The sequence below is a fragment of the Loxodonta africana genome, chromosome 3 (genome assembly GCF_030014295.1).
Source record: "Loxodonta africana isolate mLoxAfr1 chromosome 3, mLoxAfr1.hap2, whole genome shotgun sequence".
NCBI lineage: Eukaryota > Metazoa > Chordata > Mammalia > Proboscidea > Elephantidae > Loxodonta > Loxodonta africana.
In genome coordinates this window covers 23,017,834-23,034,673 of record NC_087344.1, presented here as the reverse complement: position 1 = coordinate 23,034,673, position 16,840 = coordinate 23,017,834, and positions in this window count along the sequence as shown.

Here is a 16,840-nt window from a genome sequence, read left to right as displayed (position 1 = left end):
TGTGAATAGTAAGCTTTGAGAAACAAGTAAACTCTTTGCCACATTCCTTACAAACATAATGTTTGTCTCTAGTATGAAATCTTACATGTTTAGCAAGATCTGGAAAATAAAGATAAGTTTCACCAAACTTCTTACATTCCACGGGCATCAGTCCATTGTCAGTTCTTATATGTTGAGTAAGATATGAAGACTCAATGAAGACCTTCCCATACTCTTTACTTTTACAGGGTTTTTCTCCACAGTGAGCTGCCATGCATTCAAAAAGGGTTGTAGAATGAGTAAAGACTTGCTTACATTCCTCACAAGTGTACGGCCTCTCTCCACCATGAATTCTTACACATCTTCTAAGCAGAGAAGAGGAAGTTAATTCTTTCCCACAGTCACTGTATTTATATGTTTTCTCTCGTAGGTGACCTTTCTTGTAAATCCAAAGATGTGGATTTTGTCTGAAGGCTGTTGCAAATTGATTACACTTACAAGGTTTTTCTCCAGTATGGGTTTTCTTGTGCAAACAAAGGTTAACATTCTTTCCGATGGCTTTTCCACATTGACTACATTCATAAGTTTTCTTTCTAACGCAACTTTTCCTGTGAGTCTTGAGGCATGAATGTTCACCCAAAACTTTTTCACATCAGTTAAAGTTGTACAGTTCCTCTCCAGTGTGGCTTCTCTGCTGTTGATAAAGACATTAATGATTACTTATAAAGTTTTCCAGGCTTATTAAATTTACAGAGTATCCCCCCACCCCAAATTTTGTTATGTATTGGAAACAAATTGGTATAACTGAAGTTTTTTCCCACCGTTTTCACTTTTTGCATATTGTTCCTGACCTGAGTGCTTTCTGGTAGAATGAAGTGACTATTTTCTCAGAAAGTTCTGTTATACTCACAAGGCTTCTTATAAAATTTAGCTGATACTTATCCAAGACAGAATCATTTATCAAAAAGATAAGAATTACATATCTGGTAATGTTTAGCTGTTTTTCTATTTTATAGAATTTCCAATCTTCCTTTAATGTAGAAGGCAAGGAATTAGACCTTTTGAGTCTTGCCATTTCTACAACATTGGATATTTTTCCCCATGAAATATTCTGCTGATATGCTGACCACTTGGTATTAAGATGAATCTCACATCGTGTTAAAAAAAAATTAAGTTCTTAGAGAAAAAGGTGATGGAATAAAGATATGAAAAATGCAAGGCCAATATTATTGACTTTCAAATATTGACTTGAATTGTAGTTAAAATAAATTAAGAAAAAAAAGAAACACTGAGATAAAAAAATTTGGCTGCATTGAGAGTACGGGCAATGATAAGGTCTTGGGTCAAACTGGTAGACTATTTACTAAGAAATGATTCTATACACATTGAGACTGATACTTATCAGAAAGAGGGATAACCAGGGAAAGTACGTTGGAAGGAAATACAAATGATAAATTTAGAGAAGAAATGGGATACATCTTACAGGCCAGAAAAAAGTTTCAAGACACCCAAGAAATCTCAGAAACCAAATGGGCTCAGCATTCTCAGAAATAAGTGCATATTATAAAATTTCCTACTTAATATTTCCAAGTGGACTACCCCTGTCATAGATTAGGGTCGTTTCTTATAAAGAATCATATCTGCCTTTAGTCAACTTGAAGAACTCTCTCCACTGCCTGAGTTCTTCTTCACTCTTGTTCCATATTAAAGATCAGACCAGATCTGCATAGCTGGTGCCCTGCACTCAGGTAAAGATGCATGATTTAAGAAGAACATGCAAATACTGCCTATCAAGGAGATCTACAAGAATCTGGGTGCAATTGGTAAGGCTAAAAGCTTAAATCAGGGGCCTAGACTCTGCTTTTCAAGAATTCTGAATATTGTCAAGTATAACTTAAGAAAAAAACAAAATGTTCGTGCCAAAGCTAATGAAACAGTAAAGTTTCAAATGAATTAACCTAAAACACAAACACATTCTCTCCATCTCACACTGTGCCCTAAAGGGATGGTGATCTTTGTCCTAAAGACCAAGGCTCAAGATTGTATACACATTTACAAATCCCAAAGCTTTTTAACACGGTATTGAAGGAAGAAGTCCAAGCTGCAGTGAAGGCATTGATGAAAAACGAGGTTCCGGAATTGACAGAATACCAATTGAAATGTTTCAACAAATGGATGCAGCACTAGAGATGTTCACTTTTCTATGCCGAGAAATTTGGAAGACAGCTGGCCAAATGACTGGAAGAGATCCATTTTTGTGCCCATTCCAAAGAAAGGTGATCCAACCGAATGTGGACATTATCGAACAATATCATTAATATCATATGCAAGCAAAATTTTTATGCAAATCATTCAAAAGCGGCTGCAGCCGTACATCGACAAGAAACTGGCAGAAATTCAAGCCAGATTCAGAAGAGGCCGTGGAACCAGGGATATCATTGCTGATGTCAGGTGGACCTTGGCTGAAAGCAGAGAATGCCAGGAAGATGTTTACCTATGTTTTATTGTTTATGCAAAGGCATTTGACTGTGTGGATCATAACAAATTATGGATAACATTGCGAAGAATGGGAATTCCAGAATGCTTAATTGTACTCATGAAGAACCTATACACAGACTAAGAGGCAGTCATCGAACAGAGCAAGGGGATACTGCATGTTTTCAAATCAAGAAAAGTGTGTTTCAGGGTTACATCATTTCACCATACTTATTCACTTTGTATGCGGAACAAATAATCCAAGAAGCTGTACTATATGAAGAATGTGGCATCAGGATTTATGGAAGACTCATTAACAACCTGCGTTATGCAGATGATACAACCTTGCTTGCTGAAAGTGAAGAGGACTTGAAGCACTTACTGACGAAGATCAAAGACTACAGCCTTTAGGATAGATTACACCTCAACATAAAGAAAATAAAAATCTTTACCACTGGACCAATAAGCAACGTCATGATAAACAGAGAAAAAATATTGAAGTTGTAAGGGTTTCATTTTACTTGGATACACAATCAACACCCATGGAAGCAGCAATGAAGAAATCAAATGACGTATTGCATTGGGCAAATCTGCTGCAAAAGATCTCTTTAAAGTGTTAAAAAGCAAAGATGTCACTTTGAGGACTAAAATGCCCCTGATCCAAGCCATGATATTTTCAATTACTTCGTATGCGTGAGAAAGCTGGAGAATAACTAAGGAAGACTGAAAAAGAATGATGCCTTTGAATTATGGTGTTGGTGATGAATATTGAATATACCATGGACTGCCAGAAGAATGAACAAGTCTGTCTTGGAAGATATACAACCAGAGTGTTCTTCGGCGGCAAGGATGGTGAGACGTCATCTCACATACTTCGGACATGTTATCAGGAGGGACCAGTCCCTGGAGAATAACATCATGTTTGGTAAAGTAGAGACTCAGTGAAAAAGAGGAAGATCCTCAACCGCATGGGTTGGCACAGTTGCTGCAACAATGGGCTCAAATATAACAATGATTGTGAGGCTGGTGCAGGACCAAGCAGTGTTTCATTCTGTTGTACATAGGGTCACTATGAGTCGGAAACAACTCGATGGCACCTAACAACAACAACAAAGAATGGATTTTTACTTTCATGAGGAAAGCACTACATGGTAAGGTCTGTGAGAGAAGAAGTAACATCTGCCCTTTTTTATCATTGCATTGTCATTAATCAGCATAGATCCTAGAATACAGCCACTTAAGAAATGTTTCAGAAAAAACTGCATGAAGGAATGGTACCAGCCTTACCAACTGCAACCAGATTCTTGCAGTTCTCCAGCATCACATCTCTGTATAGATATCTCTGAGTTTGATTCAGCAAAATCCGATCTCCCTGGGTGCAGTGCACTGCCACATCTTCAATGGTCACTGAGTCCTAAACCATCACACACATGCTGGTATCAGTCAAGTACCATCCTCATTAGTCTTCACTGAAGAATGAAGAAGGGAGACCCAGTGCCTAGACAGTGTTCCATGTCTCCTTTAATCTGCCCCAGGGCTCAATGGTCCTCATTCCTCTTCTCCTCTCTATCTATACACAATCACTGATGATCTCATCCAGTCACATAGCTTAAAGAGCATCTTTTTCACCTGACCAAATTTATCTCACTACAATTAGATTGTGACCTTTTTTAGTCTTATTTTTCTCATTGGACAGGTATTGGTACAATCTGAGCACATTATTGACATTCAATGATAAATGAGTGATCATTTCTCTAGTGACAGCAGAAATTCTGAGAGAAGCACACTTCATTCTTTCCCTTACTGCAAAATGAAAGCTTGTAATCAGGTTGGTGAAAGTTGGATTGAATGAGCAAATACTGGAATAATAGGGTCATTTTCCTATGTAACTTCTCAACAACTTCATAGGCCTCAGATCTGAGGAAATCTGACTAGGGACTCAGTCCCTAAACTGGTTTTATCTTCTTGAAGAAGCTCCATTCTGTTGGAAGAAAACTTGTCTATTTACTAGGATGAAACATTGCTTGTATAGAAAAATCTTTTTATGACTTACCTGAGAATAATCTGTCAGCCATCCAGCCATCATACTTTCCTCCTCAGATTCTCCCTCATGGCAGGAGAAAAAATCTTGAGAGAGATGACCTCAAGAACAAGAAGTAAGACCTGAGAACCCAAGCTGCCCACAATTTCCACACCCACAACACTGGAAATCACTCCACACTTACTCTGAGTGGCCATGCAAACACCGAAGTGGGTGTGTGCATATACTCACAGACAGACACACAAGTGTTCCTGGCATAAAATTCCTGAGAAGGCTGTTTCACCCGAATGCAGAAAAGGGGTTTGGGCCTTGATAATCAGAGGGAAGAATTTAAATAATCCCATTTTACAGATAAAGAAATTAAAGTCCAGAGACGTAAAGTTGTTTTATTTATTTATTTTGCCAAGAACAATAAAACTCATAATGTGATTGTGCTGTTCATGGACCACTTAAATCGAGTCTCTAAAAGAAGCATCAAAAAGGACTTACCACAAATGGAAAGATGAACGGCTGACATACTCTGAGTTTGATAGTTAAATCTGTGTGAACTCTTCTTGTTCCCAAGGTTTCTTGAATTTAAGTGGATAGGTCAATCTCAATTCCTGTTGATTAAGTAATAGCTGGAGTCTTGACTGATATCAATTAATAGAAGGCATTACTGTAGAAAATGAAGTTACATAAAAGCTGGCTACCAGTAACTGTAAAGTACTAATCCCCATAAATTTTAATAACAATTGCCACTTACTGAGTATGCATTATGTGCCAGAAACAGTGATAAGAGAAGCTGATATGATTATCAAACTAGTTACTATTACTGTCATTCAACTGCTGAGAAAATCTAAGCTCAGACAGGAGTAGTAATTGGCTCAATATCAACAATTAGGAAGTAAAGCATCAGGGCTTGAATGTAGTTACTCTGTCTCAAAACCGTGATCTCCTAAGGTTATTGTTATTTTCCAACATGACCAGGAGATGGTCACGAAATAGTATGCAGAAAAAGTTAGTTCAACATACCCGGGTTGATTAAAACCTGCATATTTCTAAAAAACGCCTGTCTTCAGGACTGGTCCTTGTCTCGGTTAATGGAGATGATCTCTGAGTCCATGGAATACCTGCCTGACAAAAGTGTTTTTGTACACCTAAGGCCCTGGACCACACTGAACCAGTCTGAACAGATAGTTTTTCCTAACAATATGACTTATGAAGAATACCTCTTTTTGTATCTATGAGGCTTTGGGACATGACGTATCAATTTGACCTCTGGGGAGCTGAGATCTCAGCAGCTGAGGTCCGTCACATGCCTGTGTGACTGACCCCCTATAAAAACCTTGGACATCAGGGCTTGGGTGAGCTTCCTTGGTTGGCAGTATTTTGCATATGATGTCACTCATCATTACTGGGAGAATTAAGCTCTGTGTGACTGCACTAGTAGAGGACACCTGGAAGCTTGTGCTGGTTTCACCTGGGCTTTGTCCCATGTGCCTTTTCCCTTTGCTGGTTCTAATCTATATCACTTTGCTATAATAATTCATAACTGTGAATATAACAGCTTCTGAGACTTGAGTCCTTCTAGTGAATCGAGTCCGAAGGTGGTCCTAAGGACTTCTGATACAAATGGTTTATTTAATTCAGACATCTTTGAGCTCCTCCAGCCATGTAATGCAATGTTATCTCCCTTCAAGTCCTTACCTCTGGCTTATGCCTTCATTCATTCTCTAAATATTTACGAAGGGCCTTCTCTGTGCTAGGTAATACAGTAGGTATTGAGGAGAGAGCAGTGAAATACACAGAAAATGTCTCACCCCTTAGATATCTCACCTTCCAAAGGGTTAAACAAATAAATATGTATTACATGCAGAACCAAAACCAAACCAAACCCACTGCCATCAAGTCGATTCTGACTCATGGCGAACCTATAGGACAGAGTAGAACTGCCCATTAGAGTTTCCAAGGAGTGCCTGGAGGATTCAAACTGCTGACCTCTTGGTTAGCAGCCATAGCACTTAACTGCTACACCACCAGGGTTCAGCTGGTAATAAATGCTACAGAAAAATGTCAAGTAATGCGTTGGCAAGGATGCGGAGACGGTGCAAACCTCTGCCATTGCTGGGAAGGAGTCCTGGTGGTGCTGTGGTTAAGCACTCGGCTGCTAACCAAAAGACTGGTGATTTGAATCCACCAGCCACTCTATAGAAGAAAGATGTGGTAGTCTGCTTTTGTAACGATTACAGCACTGGAAACCTTATGGGGCAGTTCTACTCTGTCCTATAGGGTCACGATAAGTCGGAATTGATTCCACAGCAATGGGTTTGGTTTTTTATTTTCCACTGCCGGTGGGAATGCAAAATGGTACAGCCATTGTAGAAAACGCTTTGGTGGTTCCTCAAAGAGTTAGAAAGTTAACATATGACCTAGCAACCCCACTCTTATGTATAGTCATGGATTGAATTATGTCCCCCCAAAAATGTGTGTATCAGCTTGGTTAGGCCCTGATTCCCAGTATGGTGTGGCTGTTCTCCATTTTGTGATTGTAATTTTATGTTAAGAGGATTAGGGTGGGATTGTAACACCACCCTTACTCAGGTCACCTTCCTGATCCAATGTAAAGGGAGCTTCCCTGGGGTGTGGCCTGCACAACCTTTTAACTTTCAAGAGATGAAAGGGAATCAAGCAGAGAGTTGGGGACCATATAACACCAAGAAAGCAGCACCAGGATCAGATCATGTCCTTTGGACCCAGGGTCCCTGAGCCTGAGAAGCTCCTTGACCATGGGAAGACTGAGGACAAGGACCTTCTTCCAGAGCTGACAGGGAAAGAAAGCCTTCCCCTGGAGCTGACAACCTGAATTTGGACTTTTACCCTACATTACTGTGAATAAATAAATTTCTCTTTGTTAAAGCCATCCATTTGTTGTATTTTTGTTATAGCAGCACTAGATAACTAAGACAGGTATATACCTAAAAGACCTGAATGCAGTGACACTAACAGATACACATACACAAATGTTCGTTGCAGCACTTCTCAATAGCCAAAGGGTAGAAGCAACTCAAATGCCCAACAGATGAATGAATAAAAATGAGTAAAAAAATATAATATTACTCTGTCATAAAGACAAATGAAGTACTGATGCATGCCACGACATGAATGAACCTGGAAAATATTATGCTGAGTAAATTAAGTCAATCACAATATATATATAGTATGATTTCACGAATATGCACACTTAGAACAGGCAAGTCTGTAGACATGAGAGTTTAACAGTGGTTACCAGGGGTGGGAGGAAGGGGAAAGAGGGAAATTTTTGTTTAGCTAGCATTGAGTTTCTGTTTATGGGGATGGAAAATATGGCCATGGATGTTGGTGATGGCTGCACAATATGACTGATGTAATTGGTTTCACTGAATTGCCAAGCAAAAATGTTGAATTGGCAAATGTGTTATTTACATTTTTACAACAACAACAAAAGAATGAATGCTATTCTCCCTCTTGCTCCCCTGTCTTCACTTCAACAAATTTATATTTACAAACTCAGGAGTGGTTCTGGGCAAGAACAGAATAGGAAAATAACCATTTCAGAAGGCTCTGGAAAATTGGCACCTGGCTTGCTTTAGGAGCCCTGGTGGTACAGTGGTTAAGAGTTCAAGCTGCTAACCAAAACATCATCAGTTTGAATCCTCCAGCCACTCCTTGGGAACCCTATGGGGGCAGTTCTACTCTGTCCTATAGGGTTGCTATGAGTGGAAGTCAACACGATGGCAATGGGTTTGGTTTGGTTGGCTTACTTTAAAGAGTGATATTAGATATTAAGTCATCCAATCCATGATTACAGAACATCTTTTCATTTACTTAAGTCTTTTTAAATCTTTCAGCTGTGTTTTATAATTTTCACTGTATAAGTCTTCCACTTCTCTGGGTAAGTGTATTCCTAGGTATTTTATTCTCTTAGATGCTATTGCAAATGGAATAATTTCCCTCTTGAAAACCCAACTGATTTTTGTTGTTGACCTTGTACCCTGCAACTTTGCCAAATTCTTCTGTTAGCTTTAGAAGTTTTCTTGAGATTTTCTATATATAGAATGATTTCCTGAATTGCTGTTGTTGGGTGCTGTCTAGTTGGTTCTAACTCATAGCGACCATATGTACAACAGAATGAAACACTGCCCAGTTCTGCACCATCCTTATGATCGCTGAGGCCATTGTTGCAGCCACTGTGTCAATCTGTTTTGTTGAGCGTCTTCTTTTTAGCTGGCCCTCTACTTTACCAAGCATGATGTCCTTCTCCAGGGACTGATCCCTGCATGATAACATGTCCAAAGTATGTGAGACGAAGTCTCACCGTCTTTACTTCTAAGGAACATTGTGGCTGTACTTTTTCCAAGACAGATTTGTTCGTTCTTTTAGCAGTCCACGGTATATTCAGTATTCTTCACCAACACCATAATTCATGAATTGGGAGACTTAATATTGTAAAGATGTCATTACTACCCAAAACTATCTATAGATTCAATGCAATTCAGATCAAAATTTCAACAGCCTTCTTCACAGAAATGAAAAAAAAAATCAACTTTATATAGAATGGCAAGAGGCCCCAAATAGATACGCAATTTTGAAGAAGAAGAACAAAGTAGGAGGATTCACACTTTGTGGTGTGATACATCACTTTTGTGTGGCGTTTCTAGCCATGGTCTTGTAACTTCCACGCAAGTGATTGGACAGGACTGTGTGATAGGGTGATTGTGGCCCAGCAAGGTATTGGTCAGTTTTGCCATCCCACTGAGCTTGAAATGAGCCACCGCAAAGGTGGAAAAGAGATGATCCCACCACCAACGAAGAATGGCCAGGAACCAGCATGTCCCTTGGACCCAGGATCCCTGCTCTGAGAAGCTCCTGGAACCAGGAGACAGAGAGAGAGAGAGCTGTAACACTGAAGGCAGTGAGAAGTGGCAGCAGAGACCCAGCAGGAGGAGATGAAGTGCTGGGCTTCCCAGCCCACAGACAGAGAAAGCTTAGTGCCTTTGAGCAGAGGCCGAGGGCCAGTGAGAAGCGTGCCTGTGAGCACAGCTGGGAAGAGGCTGTCTTGATGGAAGAACTATATATCCTCAGTGTTTCTGAGCCTGAATTGTAACTGTAACTTCCCTAATAAACCCCATAATTGTGAGTATTGTCTGTGAGTTCCGTGTGCCCATTGCAATGAATTATCAAACTCAGGAGAGAAGTAGACAGTGATGTGGCAGGGAGGACTGATGTCAAAACTGGTAAAGATGGCAGAGAGAGGAGGTATGTCTGACCGTTGCCTCTTAGGAATCAGTCTTGATTCTCCTTTCCCCTTGTGAAGTTAGAGGAAATCAGAAACCAGCCCCACTCCATTTTTACACACTTCCTGATTTCAAAACATATTATACAAGTACAGTAATCAAAACAGCCTGGTACTGGTATAATGGACACATCGATCAATGGAGTAGAATTGAGAATCCAGAAATAAACCCACACATGTATGGTGAATTGATTTTTGACAACAGTGCTAAATCCATTTGATGGGGAAAGACAAGTCTCTTCAATATATGGTGTTGGGAAAATTGGAATTCCATATGCAGAAAAATGAAAAAAGATTAATGCCTCACACCATACACAAAAACAAATTCAAAGTGGATTAAGGACCTAAGATGAAATATAAAGATGAAATATAAAACCATAAAATTCTTAGAAGAAAATACAGGGTCATGGCTGTCGGGCTCAGCTTTTAAAAATGGATTATCTGATATAACAACAAAAGAACGAACAGCAAAAAGCCAAATAAATAAATGGAGCCTCATAAAAATTAAAAACTTTTGTTCATCAAAACACTTTGCCAAAAATGTGAAAAGACAAGCTACCGATTGGGATAATAACTTCAGAAACCATATATCCAACAAGAATCTAATAACCAATATATATATAAAGCTTGGAATACTAACAACAAAAAGACAAATAACCCATCATAAAATGGGCAAAGGACTTGAACAGACATTTTTCCAAAAAGGATATTCAAATGGTCACCAAACACATGAAAACATGCTCAGCATCATTACAGAGATGCAAATCAAAACCCCAAGGAGATACTAGTTCACTCCCACTAGGATGGCTAAGATAAAAACAATAACAAAACCCAGAGAATAACAAATGTTGGGGAGGATGTGGGTAAATTGGGACCCTTATCTATTGCTGGTGGGAATGTAAAATGGTTCACCCATCGTGGAAAACAGTGTAGCAGTTCCTCAAAAAGTTAAATGTAGAACTACCATATGACCCAGAAGTTCCACTCATAGGTATACATCCAAAAGATCTGAAAGCAGCAAAGCAGATACATGTACACTAATGTTCACTGGAGCATTATTCAAGACAGCCAAAAGGTGGAAGCAACTCAAATGCCCATCAACAGAAGAATGGGTGAACACAATGTGGTACATACATATAATAGAACACTAGTCAGCCAGAAAGAGAAATGAAGTCCTGATACATGCTTAAACATGGATGGAGCTTGAAGACATTATGATGCACAGAGTAAGTCAAGCACAGATGAGCAAATACTGTGTGGCCTCATTCATATAAAAAGACAAGAACAGGTAAATGTATAGAGACTAAAGTTTAGAAAGGAAGATTATTGCTTACAAAGCACTGAGTTTTGGTTTACAGTGTATTTAATAAGGTTAAGGGTTGTACAACCCATTAATATAACTGTTATCAATAAGTTGTACACCTGTTAAAAGTTGAATTGACAAATATTGTGTGATATATTTAAGAAAACAGCAACAAGAAGAGCAGCTACATGTCTGTCAGTTTGTCATACTGTGGGGGATTGCGTGTTGCTGTGATGCTGGAAGTTATGCCACCAGTATTCAGATACCAGCAGGGTCACCCATGGAAGGCAGGTTTCAGCTGAGCTTCCAGACTAAGACAGATGAGGAAGGAGAAACTGGCAGTCTACTGCGGAAAAGAATTAGCCAGTGAAAACCTTATTAATAGCAGCAGAACATTGTCTGATATAGTGCCGGAAGATGAGTCCCCCAGGTTGGAAGGCACTCAAAATACAACTGGGGAAGAGCTGCCTCCTCAAAGTAGAGTTGACCTTAATGACGTGGATGGAGTCAACCTTTCCGGACCTTCATTTGATGATGCGGCACAACTCAAAATGAGAAGAAACAGCTGCAAACATCAATAATTGGAACCTGGAATGTACAAAGTATGAATCTAGGAAAATTGGAAATCATCAAAAATGAACATCAATATCCTAGGCATTAGTGAGCTGAAATGGACTGGTATTGGCCATTCTGAATCAGACAATCATATAATTTACTATGTTAGGAATGACAATTTGAAGAGGAATGGTGGTGCATTCATTGTCAAAAAGAACATTTCAAGATCTATCCTGAAGTAATACACTGTCAGCAACAGGAAAATATCCAAATGCCTACAAGGAAGACCAGTTAATGACTATTATTCAAATTTATGCACCAATTACTAAGGCCAAAGACAAAGAAATTGAAGATTTTTATCAGCTTCTGCAGTCTGAAATAGATCGAACTCGCAATCTAGGCGCATTGATAATTTCTGGTGATTGGAATGCGAAAGCTGGAAACAAGAAGTTGGAAAATATGGCCTTGGTGACTGAAACAATGCTGGAGATCAAATAACAGAATTTTGCAAGACCAACGACTTCATTGCAAATACCTTCTTTCACCAACATAAACGGCAACTATACACATGGACCTCGCCAGATGGAACGCACAGAAATCAAATTGACTGCATCTATGGAAAGAGACGATGGAAAAGCTTAATATCATCAGTCAGAACAAGGCTGGGGCTGACTGTGGAACAGACCATCAGTTGCTCATATGCAAGTGCAATTTGAAACTGAAGAAAATTACAGCAAGTCCATGAAAGCCAAAGTACTACCTTGAGTGTATACCACCTGAATTTAGAGACCATCTCAAGAATAGATTTGACTGGTTGAACATTAATGACCAAAGACCAGAGGAGTTGTGGAATGACATCAAGGACATCATACATGCAAAAAGCAAGAGGTCATTGAAAAGACAGGATAGAATGAAAAGACCAAGATGGATGTCAGAGGAGACTCTGAAACTTGCTCTCGAATGTCGAGCAGCTAAAGCAAAAGGAAGAATTGATGAAGTAAAAGAACTGAACAGAAGATTTCAAAGGGCGACTCGAGAAGACAAAGTAAAGTATTATAATGACATGTGCAAAGAGCTGGAGATAGAAAACCAAAAAGGAAGAACACACTTGGCATTTCTCAAGCTGAAGGAACCGAAGAAAAAAATTCAAGCCTCGAGTTGCAATAGTGAAGGATTCTATGGGAAAAATATTAAACAATGCGGGAAGCATTAAAAGGAGATGAAAGGAATACGCAGAGACATTATACCAAAAAGAATTAGTTGACGATCACCCATTTCAAGACGCAGCATATGATCAGAAACCAATGATACTGAAGGAAGAAGTACAAGGTACACTGAAGGCATTGGTGAAAACCAAGGCTCCAGGAATTGAAGGAACACAAATTGAGATGTTTCAACAAATGGGTGCAGCGCTGGAAGTGCTCACTCATGTATGCCAAGAAATTTGGAAGACAGCTACCTGGCCAACCGACTGGAAGAGATTCACATTTATGCCTATTCCCAAGAAAGGTGATGCAACCGAATGCGGAAATTATTGAACAATGTCATTAATATCACATGCAAGCAAAATTTTGCTGAAGATCATTCAAAAGTGGCTGCAGCAGTATATCAACAGGGAACTGCCAGAAATTCAGGCTGGTTTCAGAAGAGGATGTGGAACCAGGGATATCATTGCTGATGTCAGATGGATCGTGACTGAAAGCAGCGAATACCAGAAAGAGGTTTACCTGTGTTTTATTGACTATGCACACATTGGAATGTGTGGATCATAACAAATTTTAGATAACGTTGTGAAGAATGGGAATTCCAGAACACTTAATTGTGCTCATGAGGAACATGCACTTAGACCAACAGGCAGTTGTTAGGACAGAATGAGGAGATTGTGCGTGGTTTAAAGTCAGGAAAGGTGTGTGTCAGGGTTGTATCCTTCATCATACTTATTCAATCTGTATGCAGAGCAAATAATCGGAGAAGCTGGACTATATGAAGAAGAATGAGGCATCAGGATTAGAGGAAGACTCATTAAAAACCTGTGTTATGCAGATGACACAACCTTGCTTGCTGTAAGTGAAAAGGACTTGAAGCACTTACTAATGAAGATCAAAGACCACAGCATTCAGTATGGATTACACCTCAATATAAAAAAAGCAAAAATCCTCACAACTGGACCAATAACCAACATCATGACAAATGGAGAAAGATTGAAGTTGTCAAGGATTTCATTTTACTTGGATCCACAATTAACGTTCATGGAAGCAGCAGTCAAGAAATCAAACAACGCATACATTGAGCAAACCTGCCGCAAAGGATCCCTTTAAAGTGTTAAAAAGGTAAGATGTCACTCTAAGGACTACAGTGCACCTGACCCAAGCCATAGTGTTTTCAATTGCCTCATATGCATGCGAAATCTGGACAATGAATAAGGAAGAATGAAAAAGAAATGTACTTTGTACTACCAACTTTGACAACTTTGAATTATGATGCTGGTGTAGAATATTGAATATACCATGGACTGCCAAAAGAATGAACAAATTGTCCTGGAATAAGTGTAGGCAGAATGCTTTTTGGAAGCAAAGATGGTGAGACTTTGTCTCACATTATTTGGACATTTTATCAGGAGGGACCAGTCCCCAAGGAGAAAATCATGCTTACTAAAAGGGCAGGGAAAGAAAGGAAGACCCTCAATGAGATGGGTTGACACAGTGGATCCAACAATAAGCTCAAGCATAATGATTGTGAGAATGTCACAAGACCAGGTAGTGTTTTGTTCTGTTGTAAATAGGGTCAATGTGAGTTGGAAACCTCTCAACAGAACCTAAAAGAACAGCAACAGTGGCGTGGGGGATGTTGAGATATTCCTTCTAAATTGAAGCATAAATTATTGTTTCTGCCCTCCCCTCCCCCCACAACTAAGAAAGAGGTACAAGGCCTAGTGGATGTCCTTCGATTTTTGGAGGCCATATAATCCTTATTTGGGTGTGGTTGTTGTTGTTGTTGTTGTTGTTGTTAGGTGCTATCGAGTCGGTTCCAACTCATAGTGATCCTATGCACAACAGAATGAAACTCTGCCTGGTCCTTCTCCATGCTTACAGTTGTTATGCTTGAGCCCATTGTTGCAGCCACTGTGTCAATCCACCTTGTTGAGGGTCTTCCTCTTTTCCACTGACCCTGTACTCTGCCCAACATGATGTCCTTCTCCACGGACTATTCCCTCCTGGCAACATGTCCAAAGTATGCAAGATGCAGTCTCGCCATTCTTGCCTCTAAGGAGCATTCTGGCTGCACTTCTTCCAAGACAGATTTGTTCGTTCTTTTGGCAGTCCATGGTATATTTGATATTCTTCGCCAACACCACAATTCAAAGGCGTCAACTCTTCTTCAGTCTTCCTTATTCATTGTCCAGCTTTCACATGCATATGATGTGATTGAAAATACCATGGCTTGGGTCAGGCGCACCTTAGTCTTCAGGGTGACATCTTTGCTCTTCAACACTTTGAAGAGGTCCTTTGCAGCAGATTTGCCCAATGCAATGCGTCTTTTGATTTCTTGACTGCTGCTTCCAAGGCTGCTGATTCTGGATGCAAGAAAAATGAAATCCTTGACAACTTCAATCTTTTCTCCACTTATCATGATGTTGCTCATTTGTCCAGTTGTGAGGATTTTTGTTTTCTTTATGCTGAGGTGCAATCCATACTGAAGGCTGTGGTCTTTGATCTTCATTAGTAAGTGCTTCAAGTCCTCTTCACTTTCAGCAAGCAAGGTTGTATCATCTGCATAACGCAGGTTGTTAATGAGTCTTCCTCCAATCCTGATGCCCCATTCTTCTTCATATACTCCAGCTTCTCGTATTATTTGTTCAGCATACAGGTTAAATAGGTATGGTGAAAGAATACAACCCTGATGCACACCTTTCCTGACTTTAAACCAATCCGTGTCCCCTTGTTCTGTCCAAACAACTGCCTCTTGATCTATGTAAATTTTCCTCATGAGCACAATTAAGTGTTCTGGAATTCCCATTCTTCGCAGTGTTATCCATAATTGGTTATGATCCACACAGTCGAATGCCTTTGCGTAGTCAATAAAACACAGGTAAACATTCTTCTGGTATTCTCTGCTTTCAGCCAGGATCCATCTGACATCAGCAATGATATCCCTGGTTCCACGTCCTCTTCTGAAACCGGGCTGAATTTCTGGAAATTCCCCATCGATATACTGCTGCAGCCGTTTTTGAATGATCTTCAGCAAAATTTTACTTGTGTGTGATTTTAATGATATTGTTCTATAATTTCCACATTCGGTTGGATCACCTTTCTTGGGAATAGGCATAAATATGGATCTCTTCCAGTCGGTTGACCAGGAAGCTGTCTTCCGTATTTCTTGGCATAGACGAGTGAACACTTCCAGCGCTGCATCTGTTTGTTGAAACATCTCAATTGATATTCCATCAATTCCTGGAGACTTGTTTTTCGCCAATGCCATCAGAGCAGCTTGGACTTCTTCCTTCAGTACCATCGGTTCCTGATCATATGCCACCTCTTGAAATGGTTGAACATCGACTAATTCTTTTTGGTATAATGACCCTGTGTACTCTTTCCATCTTCTTTTGATGCTTCCTGCGTCTTTTAATATTTTCCCATGGGATTCTTCACTATTGCAACTCGAGGTTTGAATTTTTTCTTCAGTTCTTTCAGCTTGAAAAACACCGAGCGTGTTCTTCCCTTTTGGTTTTCCATCTCCAGCTCTTTGCACATGTCATTATAATACTTTACTTTGTCTTCTCGAGAGGCCCTTTGAAATCTTCTGTTTAGTTCTTTTACTTCGTCAATTATTCCTTTTGCTTTAGCTGCTCGTCGCTCAAGAGCAAGTTTCAGAGTCTCCTCTGACATCCATCTTGGTCTTTTCTTTCTTTCCTGTCTTTTCAATGACCTCTTGCTTTTTTCATGTATGATGTCCTTGATGTTATTCCACAACACGTCTGGTCTTTGGTCACTAGTGTTCAACCAGTCAAATCTATTCTTGAGATGGTCTTTAAATTCAGGTGGGATACACTCAAGGTCATATTTTGGCTCTCATGGACTTGCTCTGATTTTCTTCAGTTTCAGATTGAACTTGTACATGAGCAATTGATGGTCTGTTCCACAGTTGGCCCCTGGCCTTGTTCTGACTGATGATA